Source organism: Neofelis nebulosa, chromosome 7 (assembly GCF_028018385.1).
Source record: "Neofelis nebulosa isolate mNeoNeb1 chromosome 7, mNeoNeb1.pri, whole genome shotgun sequence".
NCBI lineage: Eukaryota > Metazoa > Chordata > Mammalia > Carnivora > Felidae > Neofelis > Neofelis nebulosa.
In genome coordinates this window covers 39,606,567-39,632,631 of record NC_080788.1, presented here as the reverse complement: position 1 = coordinate 39,632,631, position 26,065 = coordinate 39,606,567, and the positions used below count along the sequence as shown (strand labels likewise).

General features: G+C 51.2%; 1 protein-coding gene across 1 annotated transcript in view; it reads right to left on the bottom strand.

Annotated features, from left to right (window-relative positions):
- MEGF11 (multiple EGF like domains 11) overlaps positions 1 to 26,065 on the bottom strand; it is a 358,279-nt gene that overhangs the window by 331,513 nt on the left and 701 nt on the right. The window lies entirely within an intron of this gene.

Here is a 26,065-nt window from a genome sequence, read left to right as displayed (position 1 = left end):
GCCAGACCCAACGGGACAGGGAACCAGGCCAGGCAGGCCTGCCCCCAGAAATACGAGCTCCCCACACCAAAGCGGGGACCGCTCCCCGTTAATCAGGCCAGCCGCCCCCCCACAGACTGAACCATCTCCTACCGCAGCCAGCTGAGGGATCAGGGTTTAGCAACCTCATATAATGTTTTTGCAGATTTTTCTTCCACACTTCTCCGCTCTGTCTGGGCCCCTCCTGAAATAGATTGCTGCAGAAGTTCCCATGATCTCTGGCCTCCAGTTGGGTCTGGCCAACAGGGCAGCCCAAAAGTAAAAGCAGGGCAGGAGGAGAGTGAGCAGGGTCACTGCGATTTGGCCGAATCTCTTCTGGAAAGCCACATTCCTATCAGGCAGCCCTCTCAATGCAGTACCCTCCCCTAGGGCACGTGGCCCAGGGATGCTAACTGCTCTCCACGGTTGCTAGCCTCAGGGTGCTGCCCTATCCTTTGTCAGCTTTCCTAAACTCTGCCCATACCTTTGTCAACAGTCCCTTTGTTAAACACGCATCAAATCAATTACCCAGCTTGAATGTGCCCCCCCCCCCCCCGCTTCCTGCCAGCACCCCAATACATCACGGAAGGAGAATGTTCTTGGCCCAATCATGATGACAGAATTGTCACGACCAGGAACAACAAAGTCGGGCAGAAACAGCTTTGGGGGTGCCTGGCCTTGTGGCTTCTCAGTACTGTGGAGCCCTCTGTGGTGAAGTCCCCAACCCAAATGCCCCTGCGGGACCCAGCCAGGAACGTGAATGAGCCCAAGATTCCCAGGGGCCATGGCAACCCAGGCAGCATGTGACCCAGTAGAACAGGAGGCTGCCATTCAGCTCCCACCACAGTTGCCAGGCAGGAACGCGGGTCTGGAGTTACCAATCTTCTAAGTATTCTAAGGAAATTGGAAATAACATGCTTTTATGTGAACTCTTCTCCTGGTTCATATGTTTTAAAAGCAAAATGTCAGCCAAACGTATCTACGGCCAACAGAGAGTTATTTGTTCCCCCTACTGGTTAGGCTGTAAGACTGAAATCCTATCTTCTAGGAAGACAGTTCAGAGGGACGACAGCTTTGGTGGCCCTGCAAGGCTGCACACTCCCAATCTCTGAGTCTCTGCCCTGGGGAAGGAAGAGGGCCGACAAGATCCTCTGGGGAAGAGGGCCCCTGGCAGAGCCCAGGCCACGGGGAGAGGCAGGCAGCAGGTGACAGTGAGGTCCACGGCCCCAGGTCGGGGACAATGAGCTGGCCTCTAACAGTTTCGGGTTATTTGGGGTTTGTGGGTTCACTTGTCCACTAGTTAGTTACCAAGCTCTGTTTGTCTTGAGGTCGCACTAAGTTCGTGTGGAAGTGGCAGTGGTCCATACTCCCCATCCTGGCGAGGGAGCTGACGGCAGCTCCTGGGAGAGGGGGAAACTGGTGTCCTCACAAAGGCCCAGCGTCTGTCCTCCTTCAGGGCCATCCAGTCACTGGGTGCTCAGGTGGCTGTATCTCAGAAAGGGCATCTTATCCCTCCGGCTGCCTCCAGGACCAGCCAAGCTCCCAAATTTGCTTAGGAGAAGAAAACCTCTCCAGTAAGGAAGAGCCTCCAGCGAGACCTTCCTCAGCTTTCTTTTTCTTTTATTATTTTAATGTTTATTTGAGACAGAGAGAGACATAGCATGAGCGGAGGAGGGGTAGAGAGAAAGGGAGACACAGAATCTGAAGCAGGCTCCAGGCTCTGAGCTGTCAGCACAGAGCCCGAGGCGGGGCACGAACCCATGAGCCGTGAGACCATGACCTGAGCCAAAGTTGGACGCTTAACCGACTGAGCCACCCAGGCGCCCCAAGATGGTAAATTTTATGTTATGTGCACTTACCGCAAAAAAAATAAAAACTTCCCGCCCTCCCCCCCCCCCCCCCAGGGCTTGGTCTAGCTTCTTACCAATGGAGTTCCATTAATATCCACACGATTGGGCATTTTTGGTGACGAGACTGGATAGTAATAAGAAATTATAATACTAATGATGACAGATGCCTTACATTTATGCCGCGCTTTGAACTTTAGGAAGAAGAAATAATAAACCTAACAATAGTAATGATAGATGTCTTACATTTGTATAGCACTTTGAAGTGTGCAAAGCACTTTCACAGACTTAATTTTATATCATCTTCAAAATCCTCCTTATAAAAAGTTGGGGTGGGGGGGGAGTAGATGAAACAAGACAGGTGAAATGCAAATCACCAGTGAAGCAGGATAATATGGACATGGGGGCACACTATGCTGCTCTCTCTACCTGGGGATCTGTTTGAAATTTTCTGTTACAGTTTTTTAGGGGCCCCTGGGTGGCTCAGCCCATTAAGCATCCAACTTCGGCTCAGGTCATGATCTCACGGCTCGTGGGTTCGAGCCCCACGTCAGGCTCTGTGTTGACAGCTCAGAGCCTGGCGCCTGCTTCGGATTCTGTGTCTCCTTGTATCTCTGCCCCTCCCCCACTCACGCTCTCTCTCCTCTCTCTCTCTCTCTCAAAAATAAATAAACATTAAGAAAGATTTTTTGGGGCGCCTGGGTGGCGCAGTCGGTTGAGTGTCCAACTTCAGCCAGGTCACGATCTCGCGGTCCGTGAGTTCGAGCCCCGCATCAGGCTCTGGGCTGATGGCTCGGAGCCTGGAGCCTGTTTCCGATTCTGTGTCTCCCTCTCTCTCTGCCCCTCCCCCACTCACGCTCTGTCTCTCTCCTCTCTCTCTCTCTCTCTCTCTCTTAAAAATAAATAAACATTAAGAAAGATTTTTGGGGGCGCCTGGGTGGCGCAGTCGGTTAAGCGTCCGACTTCAGCCAGGTCACGATCTCGCGGTCCGTGAGTTCGAGGCCCGCGTCAGGCTCTGGGCTGATGGCTCGGAGCCTGGAGCCTGTTTCCGATTCTGTGTCTCCCTCTCTCTCTGCCCCTCCCCCGTTCATGCTCTGTCTCTCTCTGTCCCAAAAATAAATTAAAAAAAAAAAAAAAAAAAAAAGATTTTTTTAAGAAAAAACAGTTTTTTAAAAAAACACTCTAGTATGTCAGTAAAGTAAGAGGCATTATCAGCACCAGGTTTGTTTTTTAACCTAAAGAAACTGAAGCTCAGTCACTCAGTTTGTGTGGACCCACATGTTCTAGGTTAGAGAAGTAGCATTTCCACCCCCTGTCGAGTGCTCTCTTTCCTATCTCACTGTTGCCCAAAGTGGGTCCAACAAACACCGTTTCCTCAGAATGTTAACAGTTCTACAGAGACTAAGAAAAGACGGTTAAATAAGTTTAACAAAGGGTTAAACAAAGCATGCGAGTCCATTTCCTGCAGGACTTGTCAGAGCCTTTATAGGGCATTCCGTAGAACTAGTATTCCCTAGAACACTGCTTGGGAAACATCAAGGAGCGTTAGACCCACAGGTACAGAGGAGCCCTATTATGCACCCCAACCCCCCTCTGGCCCCCAGAGCAGGGCTTTCCAGAGATCAGAACCCTGGCCAAGTGTAACCCACGTGAAAGGATGTGCTGCAGATGAGCCCTGCCGGATATATGCAAGGTGCTGGGTGACAGAAGGAGATCAAACATAATCTGCCAAGGGAGCTGGGGACAACTATGGGGGTTATAAGGCCGCCAGACAATGACTGGGTCAGAACATGAGTGGTCACCAATGACAAGAGACACATACGAGGCCTTCCCCAGTCCTGGCCCTCCAGGCTCCCAAATTATGTCAGAGCCCCGTGAAACTTCACTTTGGAGGAGGGAGAGGGCTTGTGTTTCCGCACCGGCTGCCCCTGGGCCTGAACAGATGCTCCAACCCTCTCCTGAGCCATGAACTGGGCTGCTGATTCAAGCTCTCTCTCTCTCCCTCCCTTGCCAGTCCTCTACCCCTGGACCCTTTAGTGCTTCTTTGGCAGTTTCACAGGCCCTTTGGGCGTCTATACTGATGCTTAATCACTAATGAAGCACAGGTTTTTTTCCATCTCCCTCTCCACCCTTCTCCCGCCCGGTAGTGAGGCTTTGGGCCGGAGAAGAGCAAGTAAGAGAAAATAGGACCTGCTTTGTGAAAGCTGGAAATGCATCTGTTTATTATCCTCAAATAGCAACTACTTCTCATTGAGCACTCACTGTATGCCAGGCCCTGGGCTGGATAATCACCCACATACAAACTCCACGGCAACGCTAAGAGGTAGGGCCTGTTTTACATCCCATTTTGCAGACGGGCAAACTGAGGCACCCAGAGGGGAAGGGATTTGGCCCATACCACCTAAATGAGGAGTGATACCGAGCTTTGAACCCAGGCAGGGCGAGTCTACAGACCCTGCTCAGAACCACTACACTAAGCTGCCCCCACCCCCCGACAGGCGGTCCCTGGTCAGGAGCCTGCAGAGCTGGAACTCCCCGAGGGGCAGGTCTTGAGAGGCAAGAATGGCCCGGGGGCAGCCGGCCCAGAAGCACCAAGACCCCTAGACTGTAGAGACTGTCTCTAGCAACCCCAGCAACGTCCCAGAGCCACTGACTATCCATGTGCCTTTGTGCCCACCCCTCCACGCCCCATCCTGGTCAACTGCCATTAAGAGGTCTTGACCTGTGTGCAGCAGCAGCAGCCGGGTCAAGGCCGTGGGAGCTAGAATTAGTTGTGCTGTCAGACTTAGCATCTCAAGTCCCCAGGGAGGGGCACCTGGGGGGCTCATTGGTTAAGCATCCGACTCTTGATTTCAGCTCAGGTCATGATCTCGCGGTTTGTGGGTTCGAGTCCCACATCAGGCTCTGCGCTGACAGGGCAGAGTCTGCTTTGGATTGTCTCTCCCTCCCTCTCAGCTCCTTCCCTGCTCATGCTCACTCTCTCTCTCGCTCTTAAAATAAATAAATACACTTTAATACACACACACACACACACACACACACATACATACATACACACACAGATAAAAGTAAAAATATAACAATAAAAATAAAGGCCCCAGGGAGCTCTGGGTAACCTCGTGCCATCCGAGCTCTGGCCTTCCCTTCACCCCAGCCTGTTGGCCCCCTCTAAAATACTGGGTTTCAGGGGCACCTGGGTGGCTCAGTTGGTTAAGCGTCCAGCTTCAGCTCAGGTCATGATCTCATAGTCCATGAGTTCGAGCCCTGTGTCGGGCTCTGTGCTGACAGCCCAGAGCCTGGAACCTGCTTCAGATTCTGTCTCTCTCTTTCTCTCTCTCTCTGCCCCTCCCCTGCTCGCACTCTGTCTCTCTCTCTCTTTCAAAAAGTTAATAAACATTTAAAAAATTACAAATATAAAAATAATAAAAAATAATAAAATAAAATACTGGGTTTCAAGCCTGGCTACCTGACCGGTACCCCAGTCCCGTAATGGTCTGAACTCTGACCAGTAAAGCCCACTTCACCTTACTGCCCCCAAGGGAATGGATTCTGACCTTTCCGCTTCCAGTCTCCGGTGAGGGTCTTGCTCCAAATGAAATGAGCACCGGGATGGGAAAGGAAGGACAGGAAGTTTACTTAAGGCAGTTGTCTGCGAGCCCCTATGTCAGCCACGTGCCACACTTCCTGCCTTATTTACTTAACCACCCAACCACCTTATGAGGTAAGCAACAGTGTCACCATTTTGCAGGTGAGGAAACTGAGGCTCAGGATGGTTCGGTAGCTTCACGAACGCTGCACGACAGGCAAGTTGAAGACCCTAACCTGGCTCGAAAGCTCCCAGAGGATACCATAATATACCACCTTTGCGGTCAGCAGAGGCAGGTGTGACCCTGGAGGAGATAACACCACCTCCACTTTACACAGGGCTCACGCCCCAACGGGGTAGACCGCGCGCTCAAGTTCACCCAGCCGTTACTTACACCAGCTCAGGACATTCGATGTGCCAGGCACCTCGCTAGGCACTTAGCATGCATGATCGTATTTAATCCTCACCGCACTGTAAGAGAAGTTACCATCGTGACTACTCTCTTTACAGATGGGGAAACTAAGGCTTACTGAGCTAAAACCAGCTCCCCAAAGTCACTGCTGTAAATGCCTGCCCAGCAGCCATGCCCCCTTCTTCATTCCCAGGGTGCCCCGCTTTTGTCCAGGTGCCCTCCCCTCTCCAACATGACTCAGGGAAGCATAACCCACGTGAATTTGCATTAGTTGCGCCAATCACGGTAATCCCTGCCATCATGCCAGTGACTGGTTTAGGAAGGAGCATGTGACCCAGTTCTGCCAATCAGACATGAGGAAAGCCTGTTGGGGGGATTCTGGGGAAAGTTTCCTTGCTCTTAAAAGGAGATGCCCCGTAAGAGATGGGCACCCCCTTTTCCCACTGGATGTCATCATTTCTGAATGTGATGACTGGAACTATGGCAGCCACCTCACCACCATGAGGCGCTAGCACGACAACGAGTCGACATGCCGAGGAGAGCAGCCGGAGAGGTAGAAAGGACCTGGCTTCTTCTTGTTTAAGCCCTTGATGTCACACTTTTCTGTTACTCGCCCCCTAACTGATACAGCCAAAGGGAATGTGAATGTCCATCTCTCTGGCTCTAAACTCAAAACCAGATAGAGTCTAAGCCCAGAGCTTGTATCTGTAAGCTGCTCTAAAGATTGAATATCAGGCCGTCAACCTAGACAGACCCAGGATGGTTCCACCCGCTTTTTTTTTCTTTTTTTTTTTTAATTTTTTTTTTTAATGTTTATTTATGTTTGAGACAGAGAGAGACAGAGCATGAACGGGGGAGGGGCAGAGAGAGAGGGAGACACAGAATCTGAAACAGGCTCCAGGCTCTGAGCCGTCAGCACAGAGCCCGACGCGGGGCTCGAACCCACAGACCGCGAGATCGTGACCTGAGCCAAAGTCGGACGCTTAACCGACTGAGCCACCCAGGCGCCCCGGTTCCACCCCCTTGACCTTGGGCCTGCCTGGTTCAGTCCTAGGTAGAAGACACAAGCCAGGGCCCAGGGCCAGCCTGGCCACCCAACCGAAACTCCAAGCCGTGAAGAACGAGGACCCCAGGAAGGGCGCTCAGCAGACACCTCATAATGGGGGAAAGATCCTGGAGCCAGCCCCTGCCCCTTGGGAATCACGTCTCGTTTCATTTTCCACTCTTACCGCCTCCCTCTGCCGCTGCCCCATAAATCTCCGGTTTATTAATCCTTTACATGAAGCAGTTGGTGCCGGATCCTGATTTACTCCCTGTTCATAAAACTCTGAGATATTAAAGGTGGAAATTACCCAGAAGGACACAGAGCCTCCGCTGGGGAGCCCCAGAGCAATTCCTGGCCCCGAACCAGGCCCTCTCTGCCCTTCCCGCCTTCAGAGCTCAGGATGTGGTGACGTGATTGCATTGTCCTCCCACCCAGCCAAGACATAAGGGGCTCTGCTCTGTACTCACACACCTCTCCACCCCAACCCGGCACAAAGCAGGACAGGAGGCACCACGGTCTCCCTGAAAAACCCATCTCAGAGTCTCCTGCTTTTTGAGGGTTTTCCTCTCCTTAAATCCCTTTTGCTATATATGCGGGGCGGTGGGGGGGTGGGGGGTGGGTGAGGGGGGTGGGGAATTGAGCTGGGGCAAAAAGTAGGAGCTGATTAAGACAATTCAAGTGCCAAAATCTGTAACAAATCCAGAGATAGCACCGGGAGGGAAAGTGGACCCTTTGTGTTAAATGACTTTACCCGTCAGGTACTCAGAACACTGATGGTCTCTAAAAGCCATCAGAGCCTGAGCCTAGTAACATAACCTGGGAAGGGTCTCAAGCCTGCTGAGACTCCCACATCTCATAGTATCCGCCCCCCCCCCCCCCAACAACATTGTCTGCCAAATCCCACATCTTCCCTAGAGGTCAGAGACAACCACAAGCAGTCGTCAGGATCTCATATCAAGGGCAAGGACGATTCGAGTTCAGTATACCAACATATCTTTAGCCAGACTATACGCCAGGGACACCAGTGGGTCCTGGGTCCCTGTCTGACCAAGTCCCTTCTCCTGAGGCTCTCGCCATGGTTTTAAAGTTAGAAGACTATAATCAGCAGGGTGTCAGGGGAGCAGAAACGCAGGTCACTTAGCCCAAAGGAGGGAGGGGGATTCAGGGAAGGCTTCCTGGAGGAGGCAGTGTCTGGGCTGACAACAGTGTCCCACTTCCTTTGCCCACTGACAACACTATCTGGGTGCCCTCAGATGTTGGGGGCCTGGCACCTGTGTGCTGACCTCCATTCCTCTCATCACACTGGTTACTGAGTCTGTTCGTTCCCATCAGACGCGGTGCCTCGCGGACAGGGACCGTGTTTCCCTCGTTCTTGCCTAGTGCCCCTCAAAGCCTGGTGGGGGAAACTCCCCGAGTGTGGTGCCCAGTCTGCCCAGAGAAGGTGCGCTCCTGACAACAGGGGGCCTGAAGCCTTGTCTCCTTCCAAATCACGACCCCCTGCCCGCTGCCAGAGAAGACCGCCTGGTTGCCCAAACGATACTCTGAAGAGTGATGTTCTCTCCACCGCAGCTCCGGAAAAGGAAATTCGCAAGTGTGTTTTCAGTGCCTTGCATGTGCCACCAACTCTAATTCTCAGGTAATCCTGCGGAGTAGCAACAGTGGCTCACATTTTACAGGTTAAGAAACTGGGCCCCAGAGCAGCTAAGCCACTTGCCCAGTTCCACCACTCACAGTCCGGGCCTGGAACCCCACGCTCCCGTGCAAAGTGCACCGGCGTGCAGAGAGACCCAAGTGCGACCCCGGGTTACATCACCTCTCTGGCCTCAGTTTCCTCATCTGGATAGTGAGATAACAGGAGGACCTCCCTCACCAGGTGGTTTGAGAGAACTGAGCGAGACGATCCTTAAAGAAGCCACCACAGAGCTCCCTGCCACGCACAGCCATCACCCTGCATGGCTCAATGCCGTCTGGAGGGCAGGCTGCCTGCCCAGCGCTTCCTGCCTCCAGCCACTCTGTGGCCCCTTCCCGGGGACAGCAGGGGGCAGGGAGAGGCACACTCCTGAATGATTAAGCGGACCAATGATCCAATCTTCTTGTCCGGGTGGGTATAAATTACAGCAGGAAGCTTTTGGGGTAGGTGTCTTCCGTGGCATTAGATGTATCATTAATTATGTATTAAGTGTTTGAAAGGAAAAGACATCAGTAGCCTATAGGATGTATTTGCATGGTAACAGAGGATTGATTAGATGCAATATCTATACTGAGGGCTACTGGGATTTAGGTCCCGGGGCTTCGCGGTGGTGGTAAATTACAGCCACAAAAATCTCTGCAATAGTAAATAATGGCGTCCCAACTGCTGGTGGGATTCTCCGTGCCTGCTGATGAGAGCCGCACAGCCACGCGGCAAGGAGAGGGGGAGCAGGGCAGGGTCCGGGTCCCAACTGCTGTGGGTCCGGTTATCCAGGTGGGCGACCCCTCCCCCCCAGCGAGGCTCGGCTAGAAACACCTGCCCACCTCGGTCTGCGCATACGCCAGAGAAAGCCTCGAAGCTGCTTCCCAAACCCGGGTTTTGCTAAAGGTTCTTCCGCAATTCCCTCTGGGAGTTAGATGCTCGAGTAGAAAGAAAATGCAAGTAAGTGTTGCTTCTCAACCTGCAGGCTGTGTGTGTCCCCTTTTAACGAGGAGATAGGGAGGGGGTGGGAGGAGAGCCGCTCCCACCCCTGGAGAGATGAAGGCCACCAAAATCCCTGTAGCCTGGTGCACAGGTGTGCCTCCCAGAGGCAGCAGGGACAGGCTCCTACCTGAGCCGCGGTGATGACTGTAACAGGCAACAGTAACGAGAGCTTATGCTGTGCCAGGCCAGGTCTAAACCCACGGCACGGATTAACTCACGTATGCCCCAAAGCAGCTCTGTGCAATAGGTGCTATCATAACCCATTGTACAGATGAGTAAACTGAGGCACAGAGAGCATTGCTCACTCCTGCACCTCCTTCAGGCTATCATATAAACGTCACCTCCCTAACCACTCTATTTTAAACTGCCACCCCGGGGCACCTAGGTGGCTCAGTCGGTGGGATGTCCGACTTTGGCTCAGGTCATGATCTCGCGGTTTGTGAGTTCAAGCCCCGCGTCGGGCTCTGTGCTGACAGCTCGGAGCCTGGAGCCTGCTTCAGATTCTGTGTCTCCCTCTCTCTCTGCCTTTCCCCTGCTCATGCTCTGTCTCCCTCCGTCTCTCAAAAATGAATAAATGTAAGAAAAAAAAGTATAAACTGCCACCCGACCCACCCCATCACCTCTCCCTTCCCGCTTTTCTCCACATCCCTGGTCACCTTCAAACATGCTCCATGACCTGCTACCTTATTTTGGTTTTAGTCTGGCTCCCTCCACTAGAATGCAAGCCCCTCAAGGGGCAGATTTTGGTCTGCTCGTCTTGTATCGCTTACTGCTACATCCTCAATAGCTAAAACAAACCAGGCACATATCATGTGTTCAGTAAACATTTCATCACTTGCCCAAGGTCACCCAGCTTTTAAATGGCAGAGCTGGGGTTCAAACCCTAGGCACTCCGGTCCTGATCCAGTGCTCTAAGTCACCATGCCTCACCCAGGAAGAACATTCTCCTTTCTGGTTAAGCATGTATGGGTGTCACGGGGGCACCCAGCCTCCCCACCACTGAATGAAACACCATGGGCAGTAGTGATCTCTGAGCCTTTTCTGTTCCCCTGCTCTGAGTTGGGAATTCCAGGGCCTCTGGGCACAGCTCACGTCTGACTCTTTGTTCGTAATGACAAGTAGGCCTGAAAACAGACACCCTCCAAATAATCTGTGTTATGGAATGGGTGTTTGTGTTCCCCCAAATTTCACATGTTAAAGCCCTAACCCCCAGTGTGGCTATATTTGGAGTAAGAAAGAAGCTAAGGTCATAGGGTGAGGCTCTAATCTGATAGGATTAGTGTCCTTATAAGAAAAAACGCCAGCACAAGCTTGTGAGCCTTTCTCTCTCTCTTTTGGTCACTCTCCTTCCCCATCCCACTCTCCCCTGCCCCTTCTGTCTCTTCCGGTCTCCTTCCCCCTCCCTCCCTGACAGGGAGCATATACCCAGGAAAAGTGAGCATGCCGTGAGAAGGCAGCCAGGAAGAGAGCTCCAGAAACCAAAGCAGCCAGAATATTGATCTTGGACCTCCAGCCTCCAGAGCGGAGAGAAAATGAATTTCTGTCATTTAAGCCAGCCAAGCTACAGTCTTTTGTTATGGCAGCCCAAGCAGACTAATACAGCCTGTCCTAGCTGCGTGGGTCTCGCACCTGCTCGAGAATGCTGGTGGCTGCCCACTCCCTGCAGGGTACTGTCCACGCTCCAGCACCTGGTCCTGATGGTGGACTAATCGATTGACTAACGGCAGCTGCTGTCTGGGCACCTTCCCAGATCTGCTCGGTCCCACCTGCTTCCTGGAGCGCCAGCCTTCTCCACGGTGAGTCAGTGGCTCCACTCAGCCTGGCCACAGACAACCCTCATGTCTAAGCAACCGGCCTTCTTGCCTCACGAAGCTGTGGCCGGCTGACATTTGCTCTTCCTCCTTCCTTGCCTCACTTTCCTTTTCCTCTCGCTCACCTCACCCGGAGACTGCCCCCCCCCACCCCACCCCCCGCCCTGGAAAGCACTAGCACCAATTTTTGCCTCAAACTCTGTTTTCTGGGGAACCCCAGAGCTGCTCAGCCACAGATGTCCCTTGCTGCCCAGTGGGGCCCTGCTTAAAGACATACAAGAGAAGATGAATTACTTGACTTTGAGAAGGAAACCAGATACTGCTGACCCTTTGATCAGGAGAAAGAAGGGACCTGGATCCCTGGAGGCACAGACAAGGAATCTCTTGTTGCCATGCTGCCCCTGCAAATGTTTCCACCCAAGTGTCCTGGGGACTGACTTCCTAAAAAAACGCTAAAGGGATTCAAGGCTGCTGCCTGTTGCCTGTTCCTGGTCTAAAGAGAGTCTGACCAACAATTTATACTAGAGTGTAAAAGACATACCCAAGAACCTCTGTTTTCTAATGGAGCCCATGGCGACTGGAGATGCTAACATTCACGGGGTCTTTATTATGTTCTAGGCACCGAGCTAAGCCCTTTACCTGTGCTGGTCATTTAATCTTCCCAGCAACCCCTTGTACTATTGTTAGTTTTACACAGATAAGAAAAAGGGCTCTCAGACAACCTAGAACTTGTAGGTAACTTGCCCAAAACCATGCAGCCAGGACTCCAACTCATATCTAAAAGAGGGAATGTCAAGTATGGTGATGGCCCATAAAGAAGAAGCTTGAGGGGCACAGCTTCCCGGTGGAGAAGCTTTTTGGGTTGGTAGTCTCTGCAATATCAGAAATACCATTAATTATGCATTAGGTGTTTGAAAAGAAGAGACATCTTTGCTCCTTGGTCATCCATCCAGCCCTGGCCTCCCGGTCCAACCCCAGTCAAGGATGAGTATAGAGGTGCTGAAACATCCAAGGTGGCCCTTCCTTTTCATCCCGCCAGGGGCACAGCAGGGGGAGCCCGAGAGGCAGGCAACACGGCACAAGCTGGACTGTTGACTGTCCCTCGTATGAGATGCCACAGTTGACTGGGAGCGGGAAGCAATCACCCACGGAGTAAGAAAGTCTTCTTCTTCCCGAGACTGCGCTTCCCAGGGTCCCAGGGCCTTGTCCCCAAGGAACCGGCCCCCCTTCCAAACGGAGGGGAAAACAGTTTCCGTCCTCCCCAGGTCCCCGATTCTGTGAGAGAGTTCTGGACCAGAAAGAATAAAAGAAAAAAGCCGCAATTCTTAACATAATGACCTTCAAGAAGAGCAACTACATTTTACCTTGAAAACCGCAGAACCGAAAGCAGAGTCTGTGCAGACAATGCAAATGATATGCATGTAATATGCAAACGTGGATGCAAATGACCCGAGAGCAGGCGGGAGGGGGGCACCCAGGGAGCCTCTAGAGGGAAGTAGAGGGAGCCCAGGGAGGGCAATTAGGAAGGGGCCAGGGGCCTGAAGTCAGGGGCTGGGGGAGCGTTTTTTGGGGGTGAGCATCTTAAAGAGAGCCCCAGGTCCTCTGTGAACCTTCCCAACCCCAACAGAGCTCTTCCGGTCCCACCAGCCGGGCACGACATACCCACCCGCGCACCCGCTCACGCACACAACCACTGTCACCACAGACACACACACATTAGAGCACAACACGCACGCTCACAGAGACGCACACGGTCACGGAAACACCGACACACGGACTCACAGACATTCGCAAACACAAAGGCACACGGACTCCCTCACGTACTTGCCCACTGTGCCACACACTCAAACACCCGAGTGGAAACGCGGACGCCTACAAACACACACAGAAAACGCACCAACACAGACGCAGAGACCCACACGCAAGCACAGACGCACACAGATCCAGCCTGACCCAGGGCAGCCAGTCAGACAAATCCTTCTGGAAAGGAAAGAGACCTCGATGTACGGAGCGCCTGCTCTCGCGCCGGACGTGATGCAGGAAGTTGATTCCTTATTTAATCTTCACAAAGCAGTATTAGGAAACGGGGGGGTGATTATCCCAGTGCTTACTGACAAGGAAGAAAGAGCCCGTAGGCGAACCGGCAGCCCCAGTAAGCCGCAGGACCCAACCTCCTGTAGTCCCACAAGGCTGCAACATTCTCCCCTCCCCGCCCAGCGGAGCCTCCTCTGGATAGGACACAGAAGTTGCTGTGAAGTCTACCCCCGCCCCCTTGGTCCTCCCCAAACCGGCCTTAACCCAGCCAGCTCCCTCAGAGACACTCCCACCCTTCCCTCACTTCAGCTAGGGTGTGCTCCCCGCTACAACCCACATTCATTCTGGAAATCTACCAGATTCTGGAAATCTACCAGAGGGTGCAAGGAAATCGTTCTTTTCAACCCAAATGGGAGAGAAGACTGGATTTTCAGCAGCTGCCTGTCTGAGAGAACGTTCACACGAGAAGAATGATGCTCTCCTCCAAAGTATACAAACTTTAAATGCCACCCTGCCCACCCCTTCCTACAAACACACACTCAAAAAGAAATGTGCTTTTCAGGGCCAGGATGAGTAAGATTTCTAAGAGTTCTCGCTTCCTGCCGTTAAGTCACTGTGCCCCCTTGGGCGAGTCATCCCCCTCCTCCATCCCACGGTCCCAGTGTCCTAACTTGCCTAGGAGACATAGGACAAGCTGATTCCCAAGTCCCCTTCCGTCTCCCTGATAGCACAAGAGTATGGAGCTGACAGTTGTCCCTCAGTGTTCCCCAGAACCGTCCCCCACCGGCCTTTGAGACTCACTGCTGATGCCAGGATCCAAGAGCCTCTAGAACCTGAACCTCCACCAGGGAAGGATCAGACACAGCTCCAGGGTCAGGATTTACCCATCATCCCCAGGCCTCTGGCCTCCCAACCGGAGACATTCTACATCCCCCTGGTAACCTCGAGAGTCTCAGAAGGAAGGTCAGCTGGGAGCGGGGGAACCTTAAAATACAATAAGGCCGTGATTATCGGAGCGAGCCAGAGTAGTTACAAAATTCCAAATTGTTGGTTTTGAGTGTATTTAGGGCCTCAGCCTCTCTTTCCAAATTAATATTCATGGAGACTGGCATGCCATTTATTTGCATATGTAGATTGTTGCTCATCCGCAGCAGGATAAAAAGTTTTGGGTTGTTTTTAATTATTGTACTTATTCTCAGCTTGGATGATTAAACCAGGCAGGTCAGGCAGGGGAAGGGCATGTCCCAAGGGCAGAAGTGGGTTTTCATTTTTGCTCTGAGTAAAGGTGGGACCTAGATATACAGGAGTAAGTCGCCCTTACCCCGACCCACAGAATCAATTCCAGAACAGCACTCTGGGGTCATCCCATTAAGCCCCTACCTCAGGAAGCCTGACCATCTCACACATACCCACACAAGCCACTGGGACACCAAGCCTGCCACCAGCACTCAAAGTCACTGTTGCAAGGCAGACACCAGGTTTAGGGTATGACTTTGGGCAAGTCACTCAAAGTCTCTGAGCCCTGGTTTCTGACAACAATAATTTGCTTTGCAAAGTTGTCGTAAAACACAAACTAGACAATTGTGGAGACGGATGATAGCAATGGTCATGCACTATCATGAATGTACTTAATTCCACGGAACACTGTACACTTAAAGATGGTAAATTTTTTAAAATATTTTTAATGCTTATTTATTTTTGAGAGACAGAGACAGAGAGCGAGCGGGGGAGGGGCAGAAAGAGAGGGAGACACAGAATCCGAAGCAGGTTCCAGGCTCCGAGCTGTCAGCACGGAGCCCGACGCGGGGCTCGAACTCACAAACTGCGAGATCATGACCTGAGCCGAAGTCGGCCGCTTACCGCTTAACCAATTGAGCCACCCAGGCGCCCCAAGATGGTAAATTTTATGTTATGTGCACTTACCGCAATAAAAATAATTTTTAAAAAACCCAGAAAGTTGAAAATAAATGCACCCAAAACCTACTTGCTCAAGTGTGAAATGCTAAAAAAGGTAATGGTTAAGGTATCTCACCTGCAGTAACAAGCATGCACCTCCCAGGCGCCTTCAGGGAAGGTTCTAGCCCCTGGCACTGCTATCTAAAGCCTCCTGAGGATCTGAGGGCCATTATTAAGTCCTATCCTGCTCTTTCCTGGCTCTGCTCCTCTTTTTTGCACAAATAACATGTCTTAACTGCTACCAGAAAGCTCTGAGTCCACTGTGAGAATCCAGAGGCTCCCGCTTACTCCAAAGTCCTTGTACTCTAATCGCTCAAAGCACCCTGCCACCTGGACAGTGTCTGTAGGTGGGGAGGCAGTGCAGCCTGGTGGGACCCTGACCGGTCAATCTCTCTGAGCCTCAACCTTCTCACCTGTACGATGGGGATAATACCTACCTCTATTCTACGAACCTCTTGAAATAACAGCCCATAACAAAGGTTCAGAACATGGTTTGCAGTACGTTGATTGCTGACCAACTAGCCGCAACTGTCGCATTAACTCTTTCAGACCACTGGGGGCGCTATTCAGAGTGCTCAACAGTTCTCAAGCAGGGGTTCCGTAGGCATCCTAAGAATCAGTGTTGTGTTTTCACTTCAAAGACCAAGCAGAGACACTCAGTCTCTACGCCCAGCTTTGCACCAGGGTCTGCTGTTGCACTAGAATTAAATAGAGCTCCTTTAATTGTGCCATTGGCCTTAACGAGAAAAAAAGCAGCATCCTAACACACAAATGCTTTTGTGCAAGTGCCAGCCAAATGACCCCTCGGCAGGTTGTAGGGACAAAGGTCTCACTGTCATTCCAGCTGAGAAATGTAATGGGACAGGTGAGTCACCACAGGGCACATGGCGGAGGAAGCAGCCAAAATGCCCCATGCAGCCAAAACCACAATCTGTAGCAAGGGGTGATTTAACCTTAATGGAAAAACAGCATCTATCACATCAAATTAATATTGTTAATCTGAATGTTATTGGCTTTGTAGTTTGCATTTTAATTTATAAACTTGTTTGGAGTTTAATATTGTATAAAGTCATAAGCATAAGTTATGTATGCCTAGTTTTATATTTATATATATTTAAATATTATTATATTAATAATTTAAGACAATATTAGAGGTCTGTAGGAAGCCTTCTCCCCATTTAAAGTGGAACCATCTGTCATTTCTCAGGTTTTAAAACCAATGGCCTAAAAATTAATGCAGAAACAAACATGGGGAATAGTTAAGGTCTTTAAAAAAACAGACTTACTGGAGGCGCCTGGGTGGCTCAGTCAGTTGATGTCTGACTCTTGATTTCTGCTCAAGTCATGATCTCATGGTTCATGGGATTGAGCCCTGTGCTGGGTTCTGTGCTGACAGTGCAGAGCCTGCTTGGGATTCTCTCTGTCTCTGCCACACCCCTGCCTCTCTCCAACTAAAATAAATAATTTTTTTAAAAATAAAGTTTAGGGGCGCCTGGGTGGCGCAGTCGGTTAAGCGTCCGACTTCAGCCGGGTCACGATCTCGCGGTCCGTGAGTTCGAGCCCCGCGTCAGGCTCTGGGCTGATGGCTCGGAGCCTGGAGCCTGTTTCCGATTCTGTGTCTCCCTCTCTCTCTGCCCCTCCCCCGTTCATGCTCTGTCTCTCTCTGTCCCAAAAATAAATTTAAAAACGTTGAAAAAAAATTAAAAAAAATAATAAAAATAAAGTTTATTGGTCATTTCCTTCTATGCTGGATGGGGAGAGGGGCAGCTTGGCTGAGAAGAAACTGCAACAGAACAGGTGAAGGTTAAGAGACTGGCTCAAGGTCATTCACAAGTCAACCACAGCACACAGACTTCCTGCCCTGGATGGCAGGAAGGTCTCTGGAACCCTGCGTGAATGAACTCCTTACTTGTTTGCTCCTGAAACATCTTATTTTTCACTGGACAAGCCATAAAGGCTGATAGAGAAGCAGGCTTCCTCCGCACCCCAGCTCCGCTCTCTCCCCACTCAGGACCAAAGTTGCATCCAAGTCACGGGAAAGGTAGGTCCCTCCTCCCAGCTCCCAGCAGCACCAGCGGCTCCCAGCTCAAAGTGCTCCAAGAATGCCTGGAATAAAAGATTTCCTGTCTATTATGCAGGGACACTGGGCTTAGTGCAAAGAAGCTGCCGCCCACAGATCTCTCCAGAACCCACCTCTTTGCCACCTCAGACGCCAGCATCACCAAAGGGTAGAGACGCTGAGCCCAGCCCAGCTTCAAAATAAACCAGTTTCGAGGGGCTGGCTCATTAGGGAGGTGTGACCGACCCAAGAGGGAGCCCAGGGGAAGGGAACTGGCCAGCGTGCAGTCAAGGGCTCAGTTATGTAGTGGAGACAAGAGAGTTGCAAGAACCCAGAGCAGAGGCAGATGGACGAGCGACGGCCGAGACGGCAGCCCCCTACAGGGTGGGGGGCCACAGCTGAACTGTGCCAGACGGGTGGGACCTGACTGAGGAGTGATTTCAGCCAGCGGCACCGGCCGTGAGAAGGACGACAGTGTTTCTAAGGCAGTGGAGAGACTGAAGATGAGGAGTCTCACCTCCTCCCAAGCTCCCCTCCATGTCTCCATTGCCACCTTCTTGCGGATCCTCAGACATACCAGCCGAGTTCTCGCCCAGGGCCTTTGTCCTCGCTGTTCTGCCCCGTGCCCTCTGCCCCCGATATCCACATGGCATCCTTCCCCGGAGGCTCTGCTCCAATGTCCCCATCGGAGGGGTCTCCCCTGACCACACTGCATAGAATAGCAGCGTCTCATCGCCAGACATACCCCTTTACTTTGCTATCTGTCTCCATTATAACCATCACGAAGTATATTATATAACGTGTTTGTCTTTTTTTAACCATCTGTCTCCCCTCAGTTCCATACAAGTGCCATGAAGGCAAAGACTTTGTTTTGCTCCCTGCTATGGTGAGCACGTGGTCAATGTTCGGTATTTGTAGAATGAATGAATGAATGAATGAATGAACGAACGAACTGGAGCACAGAGGATGGAAGAATGCCTGTCTTAACTCCCGGGGCTGGCACACTCCTCCAGCAGACTGCGCCGCTGCTGATAAATCGGCAGCGTCTTCCTTCCACAGGTAACACCTGAGACACACAGCGGGCGTGGTGGCAGGTGAGGGTGGATGGATCCAAAGGGTCGGATGGGGGAAAGGAAGGGCAGAGGAGTTAGCAAAACCTGGCTCAGGCCCGGCTCGATCCCACTAGCAGAATGTTTTATGCTCTAATGGAATCTCTAGTCCAAGCTTGAAGGCGGCAGGAAAGACAGTAAAGGGGAAAAGGTGTGCGATCAATCTAACACAACCTAACAGGAGGGGCAGGTCCTCAGGAAAAGAGTCACAGGAGATGTCAGAGTTTTAAAAGCCCCCAAACACACTCTCGGGACAAAAGACAGTCTGAGTCTCATCAGAGACAGGAGACAGAAGGAGGCAGGTGGACAGAGCGAAGAGGGAAGAGAGTCTGGGAGGACAGAGCACACGGCAAGGTCGGGAGAACCTCACGGAGATATATATGAGATAGAGCACAGAGGAAAGAGCTTGATCCTGACCTTTTCTCTGCCTCCCGCTGGCTGAGTAAGCTTGGCAAGACACTTCACCTCTCCCAGCCTCCATTTTCTCATCAGTAAAATGACAACGATAATCCCAACACCCCGGCGGGGTCGGGGGGGGCGGGTTGGGGGGGGGGGAGTTGGTTACAAGGCTGACTCAAAACGGTTCCTTAAAAAAAAAATCACCTAAAGTGGGACCCAACATAGAGCAGACATTCATCAACTTTAGCCTCTTCCCTAAAATGAAGTTAAGGAAAAAAGAGTAAAGATGAACTGACTTTTGGGGTAAATCATCTTATTTCCCCCATTCCTGTGATTTACTAATTCAATAAATAGTCACGGAAGTGCGCTATGCTCGCTGGCCAGAATCCTGGGTGCAAAGCAGGGTCCACCCCCCACCCCCCATCTCAGACCTCGATGCTCTTACATCCAGTTGGGAAGGTGAGGAACGTTCCAAGCAAGTGGAGAACAACGACACCAGCAGCATATTATTAAGGACGGAATTTGCGCCGTAGGCAATAATTGCCACGCAGGTTCAGGAGAACGAAAGACCAATGCTTCGAGATCACTGTGGGCTCCGGGTGGTCAGGGGAGGTCTAATGAGGACGCAGCTCTAACACCGCCCTTGAAGGAAAGGGTGACTCGGCTGACACACAGAGATGGGCAGAACTCGAAGCAGAGTCCACCGGAGTTGGTGAATCCTAGAAGGTAAGGATGGAGAGACAGGATGCAGCGGCTTGTGGAAGCTTTCAAATGTCTATTTGAGGACTTTGGGCTGCATCCAGTGAATAGTAGAGAAAAAAATAGAAGGTAACGTGTGGAATGTAAACAGTGTTTCGGGATGACTTCAGGACGTTTTAGGGCGGGAGGCTGAGAGATGGCACCCCCAAGGAACACTGGTGTGTCTGCAGCCCTGGATTCCAGACTCATTGCCACCTCTGCCTTAGAATTGTAAGCTCTACTATTTGCAGAGGTCCACAGACTGCTCCTTGAGACCTACGTCCCTGTGCCCTCCCATGCGCTGTGCCCGGAGGATGGCAGACCGGAGCAGGAGACCAGGGCTGCTGCCCAGCGTGAGGTGGAAAGACCTTGAACAGAGGGAATGTCTCACGTCGGAAAGGAGGACTTCTACCCAAGAACCGTAAGAAAGAAAGTTGGTGCGTGAATATTGGAAATAGAGGAAGGGAGTGGGCATCCAAAGTGCTGCTGAGGTTTTGAGCCCAAGCATCATCTGGGAAGGTGGTGGTGCCAACAGCATAAATGAAGAATCCAGAAGCGCAGATGGCTTGAGCCGTGAGAGGACATCGGATTTCATTTTAGGCATATAAATTTTACAATGGCAGCCAGATACCCAATAATAATAATGATAACAATGTCTAATCAGCACCTGAAACGTAGTAGGAGACGTGGAGACTGATGGGTCATCCTGGATCGGAAACCAGGAATCCAAGATTGGCGAGGAAGCCACTCTGCCCTGCCTCCTAGAACCACAACTGTTCTATAACCACGACCATATTTGGATGATCAAAGACACTATGATTGTAGGGATAAGATCTCATCTTGGCCAAACGGTCCCATTTTACCACTGAAAAAAAAGAAAAGCAAGAGGAAGCAAGTTAGGCAGAGAGAGCTTATAACCCATCCATACTTAAATGTTAGAGTTCCAGTATGCATTCTGAACCACCGCCTCCAGGAAGCCTTCCCTAACTACTGTGGCTCCCATTGATCTCATGCTCCTCCTACCATGGTTGGTCTGCAAGTCATAGTTACTTATCTACTCTCTGGTCTGTTCTCTGATTATTTGACAGCCTCGTCCTCTCGTGTCTCCTGCACTAGATTACAATTCTTTTGATGGCAGAGATCAACTCTTCAGATAATCTACTTCTTGTATACCAATTAACTGTAATATGGAGTTGATACAGATTTATATTCCCAATAAATCCCCATTGCACAGAGGAGTAAACTGAGGCACAAAGAACTCAAAGGCCTTGCCTAAGGTCACAAGGCTAAAAAGCAGACAGACAATTCAACCCAGATCTTAAACTCTCTAACAGGCACTGTTGATTGCTTTCTTTTTTCCAAAAGCATCCCTCTCTGAGGCCCAACACACAAATCAAGAGTGTTCTAGACCAGGGGCGCCTGGGTGGCGCAGTCGGTTAAGCGTCCGACTTCAGCCAGGTCACGATCTCGCGGTCCGTGAGTTCGAGCCCCGCGTCAGGCTCTGGGCTGATGGCTCGGAGCCTGGAGCCTGGAGCCTGTTTCCGATTCTGTGTTTCCCTCTCTCTCTGCCCCTCCCCCGTTCATGCTCTGTCTCTCTCTGTCCCAAAAATAAATAAAAAACGTTGGGAAAAAAAAAAAAAAAAAAAAAAAAAGAGTGTTCTAGACCAGTTACGGTGGTCTTCTTCTCCTGCCTACGGTTGGTGTACATGGTCATGTGATTCGCAATTCCGGCCAATGAGACATGAGACGAGAGGGAAAGTCTCGGAGGGGCTTTTGGGAAAGGTTCCCCTCCTGTCTTTTCTGCCTCTGCTCCTTATTGTAAGGGTGTAATATCTGGAGCTGTTGCAACCATCTTGTGACCTTGTAAACAAGGAAAGATGAAAAGAATCTAGATCTTGATGCTGCTGCTGAAGCACTGAAAGAAACAAGCTCCAGGCAAACAGAGCCCATACCTCTTACAATGGGAGATACTAAGTTCCTTACTGTTCCAGCCAGTTGGGCTCAAGTTTTCTGCTATTCACAACCCAGAGTGACACCCAGGCTAATCGAGGGCTCTTGTCCCTACAGATACCCGAGCCAAGCATTACGGGAGATATATGACAAGTAAAAGTCCTGGTCCCTCTCCTCATTGTGCTTGTCCCAAGATTGGACAATCAAGAAGTGTTCGATCTATATTTGATTAATTCTCCCTTTGCTCACCAGTTCCAGGGACTATATTCCCTGAAAGCATCTTTCTTCCCTTTATCAAACCCCACTGATTATCTGCAGGTTTCAGCCTCATGATTTGACTCCAGTCTCAACATCACTGACCAGGTCCTTCCCTGTAGTGTCCCCCCACCTCTGATGATCAAGCTAAAAGCAAGGTACTTGCGCTTGGCCCAGAGAGACCATCAGCGAAACTCCGCATTCCTAAATATTTGTTCTTTGAAATGTCTTTCTCAATTAGATCTCACCCAAATGTTTGAGAGTCAGGCTGAATTCCAACTTCCTGCTCCAGAACAGACATGTTGAGCCTGCATAATTACTGCAGCCAGCTTTATTTGCTATAAAAACATAGATTTTTTTTTTTTTGCTCCTTCTCAACTGTAAAATAATCAATAAATAGGATCCAGATGAAAAATGCCAGCATTTAGGAAAACGACCCTTTTATGGTTCTTTTCTTTGGAGTCTAATTAACACATTGGGGATAAAATGTGCTATTACATTTACCCAACCAAGCTAAGTTGAAACATAAACCCTCCTTTCCTCCCGCTGAGATATAGCTGCACATCAGAAATATAGGTGAAACAGACAGTTTCAAAACATTCTGAAATGTTCAACAAACAGATCTGTAAACCTGTGATGTGGACTTCCTCCAGCCCCTCCCTGCTCACGCTGGCTATTCAATTGTTTTTTCTCTCTCCTCTAAGAACACATTGCATAGTTACCGTCATAGGAAACACAGACAGTCCCATTAGCAGAAGAAGCAATCTCTCGGACTTTCTTTCTTTTAAGTAAAGAATACATGCCTTTTTGGACACTGACCACCCAGGCCATGAAAGTTTCATGAAGGGTTCTCAAAGCAGATGACACCTTTTCAATTATAACCGCTGCTATAATAAACCCCCACAGAGCCACGGGGCATGGAGTCTACATCCAACACATGATACCTATTTATTCCCTAATTATATTGCAATATATCCTCTGTGTGTGTGCTGATGAAGATAAAATATTCTTTTAATTCTATGGCCTCCTGGGTGGGAGGGAGGGAGGGGATTACACAGAGGCAAATTCTGGGAGTTCCCAGAGCTAAATCACAGCCTTTGTCCCAGGTTCCTCTACTGCATAAGCTCAAGAAAAATCTCTCACTTTCCCTTGTTCTACCACAGTGGTTCTCAAAGTGTGGTCCCGGACCACGAGCATCAGCACCACCTGGGAACTCATTACAGACCGAAATCACCGGCCCATTCTGGGCCCACTGAATCAGAAACCTGAGGGGTGGAGCCTAGCAATCTGTGTTTACAGGAGCCTTCCATATCGAAGTCTGAGAACCACTGGTCTAGAAAACAAGAAGGCAAGAACATCATTTTAAATTGAATCAGAGATCAGGAATACCTGGACTCTATAGTGCTGGGCTCCTTTCTGCAAAGCCGTCCCAGTCTGCAGAGTCAGGGCTCCATTTACCCATCTGTACAATGGGGCTACAGAGTTCACAAAGGAGCTGTGGATGCTGGAATTTAAGAGGCATATGGTTTCCTGGCACCAGTCTCTATGGATACGTAGCAAGATTATAGTTGCCAACACTCACCAGCTCTCTCCCCGCACCCGTACTCTGACGGAGCAGTTCTCCAATGCCATATCTAAGGTCTTCAATGCAGCTCCCTCTGGGTTACCCTTGGCAACCAGAAGCTGGGGTCATGGAAGACCACAGAATCTCCAAGTCTCATAGCCAACAGCTTCAAGCCTTTGTCCTCAGAGCCTTGAACCACGAGTGGGGAGGCTCAGGAATCTCTGCTATATTGTCCCATTTCTTCAGACATCTTTTGTGTATTTGCCTCCATTCTACATCTAGACTTTACGTCACGGAGAACAGGAGCCTAGCATGTCAGCATCATGAGGTATGGGGCTCTGCCTGTCTGATTCGTTGGTATATCCCCAAGCCTTAGACCAGTGCTTGGCAAAAAGTATGGTCTTGAGAATTGTCTGTTGACTAAATATTCCTAGCCCGGTAAATGCCCTCCCCATAGGAGGTACAACAGTAGGTCCCAAACCCTCAAGTATCTAAATTCTAAGTTATGGATGGAAAGGGGCAAAGAAACTACTGTATATGAAAGCCCAGGGAACAAGGAGAAAAAGGTAAAGGGAAAAGCAAAAGGCTGAATATAACCCTTGGCTCATGGGGTGCTGACTATCCATCCAATTGCTCACCCTAGATCTAGGGCTAGAAGACTCTGGGGACACGTTCTGAGTTTCTGTTCTGAGCGGCTGGCTCACCCAGCTGTCCTACTGCTTCTCTCTTAAAAGCCAAATTCTCATCCGCCCTGACTCTGCTGTCCTTCCATCAGCCTCTGAACAAGCCCTGAGCTCTCCTACCACTCTCCTTATGCTCAAGCCTTGTGCCCCACACTCCTCCCCCCCACCCCCCCACCCCCCCCAACCAGAAATCTACCCAAGGCTCAATTCCAAATCCTCCCTTCTCCAGGGACTATCCGTAATTCTGCCCCCCTCCAAAAGTGATTTCCCCTGAGAACGTCTAGAGTGGATTCCTTGGGTAAAAGACAGCGACTGCCCTCCCTTTGGGTGGTACTTTATGGGGCTGGGCCAGGTCTCAGGGCTCCCTTTACCTGCAGACTTCGGTGCAGGCACAGGATAGGTGTGCAACAAACTGTCACCTCAGTGATTGATCCTGGGAGGTGATCACAGCACAGAAGCCAACGAGAGAATCCAGAGACCAGTCCTCTGCCTCTAACCACACACACATCCAGTTCTCAACACCAGCCAAGGGCACGCTGTGGTCTGACTGGACACACCTGCCGGGTGCTAAGAAAGTGATGACCACAGCACAGAGTACTAGAAAAAAAAAAAAAAAAACCCTAAACTAGGAGTCAGAAGATCTGGCTTACATTCCCTTGCACCCCTTAACCAGCTCTAACCAAGTCCTTTCACTTCTCTGGGCCTCCGTTTGCAGATCTGTGAGATGGGAGGAAGAGGGGGAGACTGCAAGGTCCTTGAATTTCTAGAGGCTTAAACAACGTGTACGCAACCGACTGAGGTGGTGGGCGGTGTGCACCGGGGAAAACCCGCCAAAGGAGCTGAAGACTGAGTACTCCCCGGTGGTCGGTTCACCGACCCCCGGGGACTCCGCCCAACCTACACGCAATGACAGCCAGCCTGGAGGAACCCTGTCCGCAAAGCCCCCAGCTCTCGGTCCCACTTAACCTGCTCGAAACCTTTCAAGACAACCTCTCCAACAGCACTCCAACAAAGAAAGGGGGGAAGCCGGGGCAGCTCGCTCCGAGGAAGCCGCACAGGCGGCGAATCCGGTCTCCCGGACTCCGGAAGCCAGCGGACCCACGCCCCCCGCGTGCTCCGGTAGCCCCGGCCAACCTCCGCCCGGTGCCACCTGGCCGGGGAATTAACCCCTGCTTCCCTGGCAGAGCGCGGGGGATGGTGGGGCGCACTGATTCCCCGGGCACGAACACCCTGGCCAGAGCGAATCGAGACGGCCGGGATCCCAAACCACCCAAAGGCCTCCTCCAACCTGCCAGAGGCCCGGCTTTATCCGCTCCCGGGCGGACGAAGTGGGAGATCCCGAAGCGGAGCCACTTTGAAATACTGTTCTAGAGGACACGACCACGCGGGAAGGAGGCCGACCAACCTCGCAGCGCGGGCTAGGGGGAAAGGATCCCGAGACCGACTACCCGAGGATGCAGCTCGGGAGCCCAGGTCCGGGAGAAAGCAGCCCGGGGTTCGGGGACTCCGGAAATTGTTCGGCCCAGGTTCTGCGTTCCCAGGTTCCCGACGGGTCAGGGCTCCATCCCACTCACGGACCTTGACGCCCGCGGGGAACAATGTTGCATCTTTTTAAATCGTTGTGGGTTTTTTTCCCTAACAAATTAGGAAAAATAAACCAAGTCTGGGAGGAAGGGGGCTGCGCTCTGTGACTCCAAGGGGCCACAAACCACCACCATTTCCCCACCTCCAACACAACCACCCCAAGGCTGGGCGAGAAGTTGGGAACTTCGGGACCGCGCTCCAGGCGCGCACTGGGAGTGTCTCGCTTCTCTTTTAACTTCGGGAGTTGGGGGTCGCCGCCGAGAGCTGGAGGGACGTCCGGGAAGTCGACCCGCGGGGCTGTTCGGTGTCCCAGACTTCCCCGAAGAGAACCGGGGCGGCGG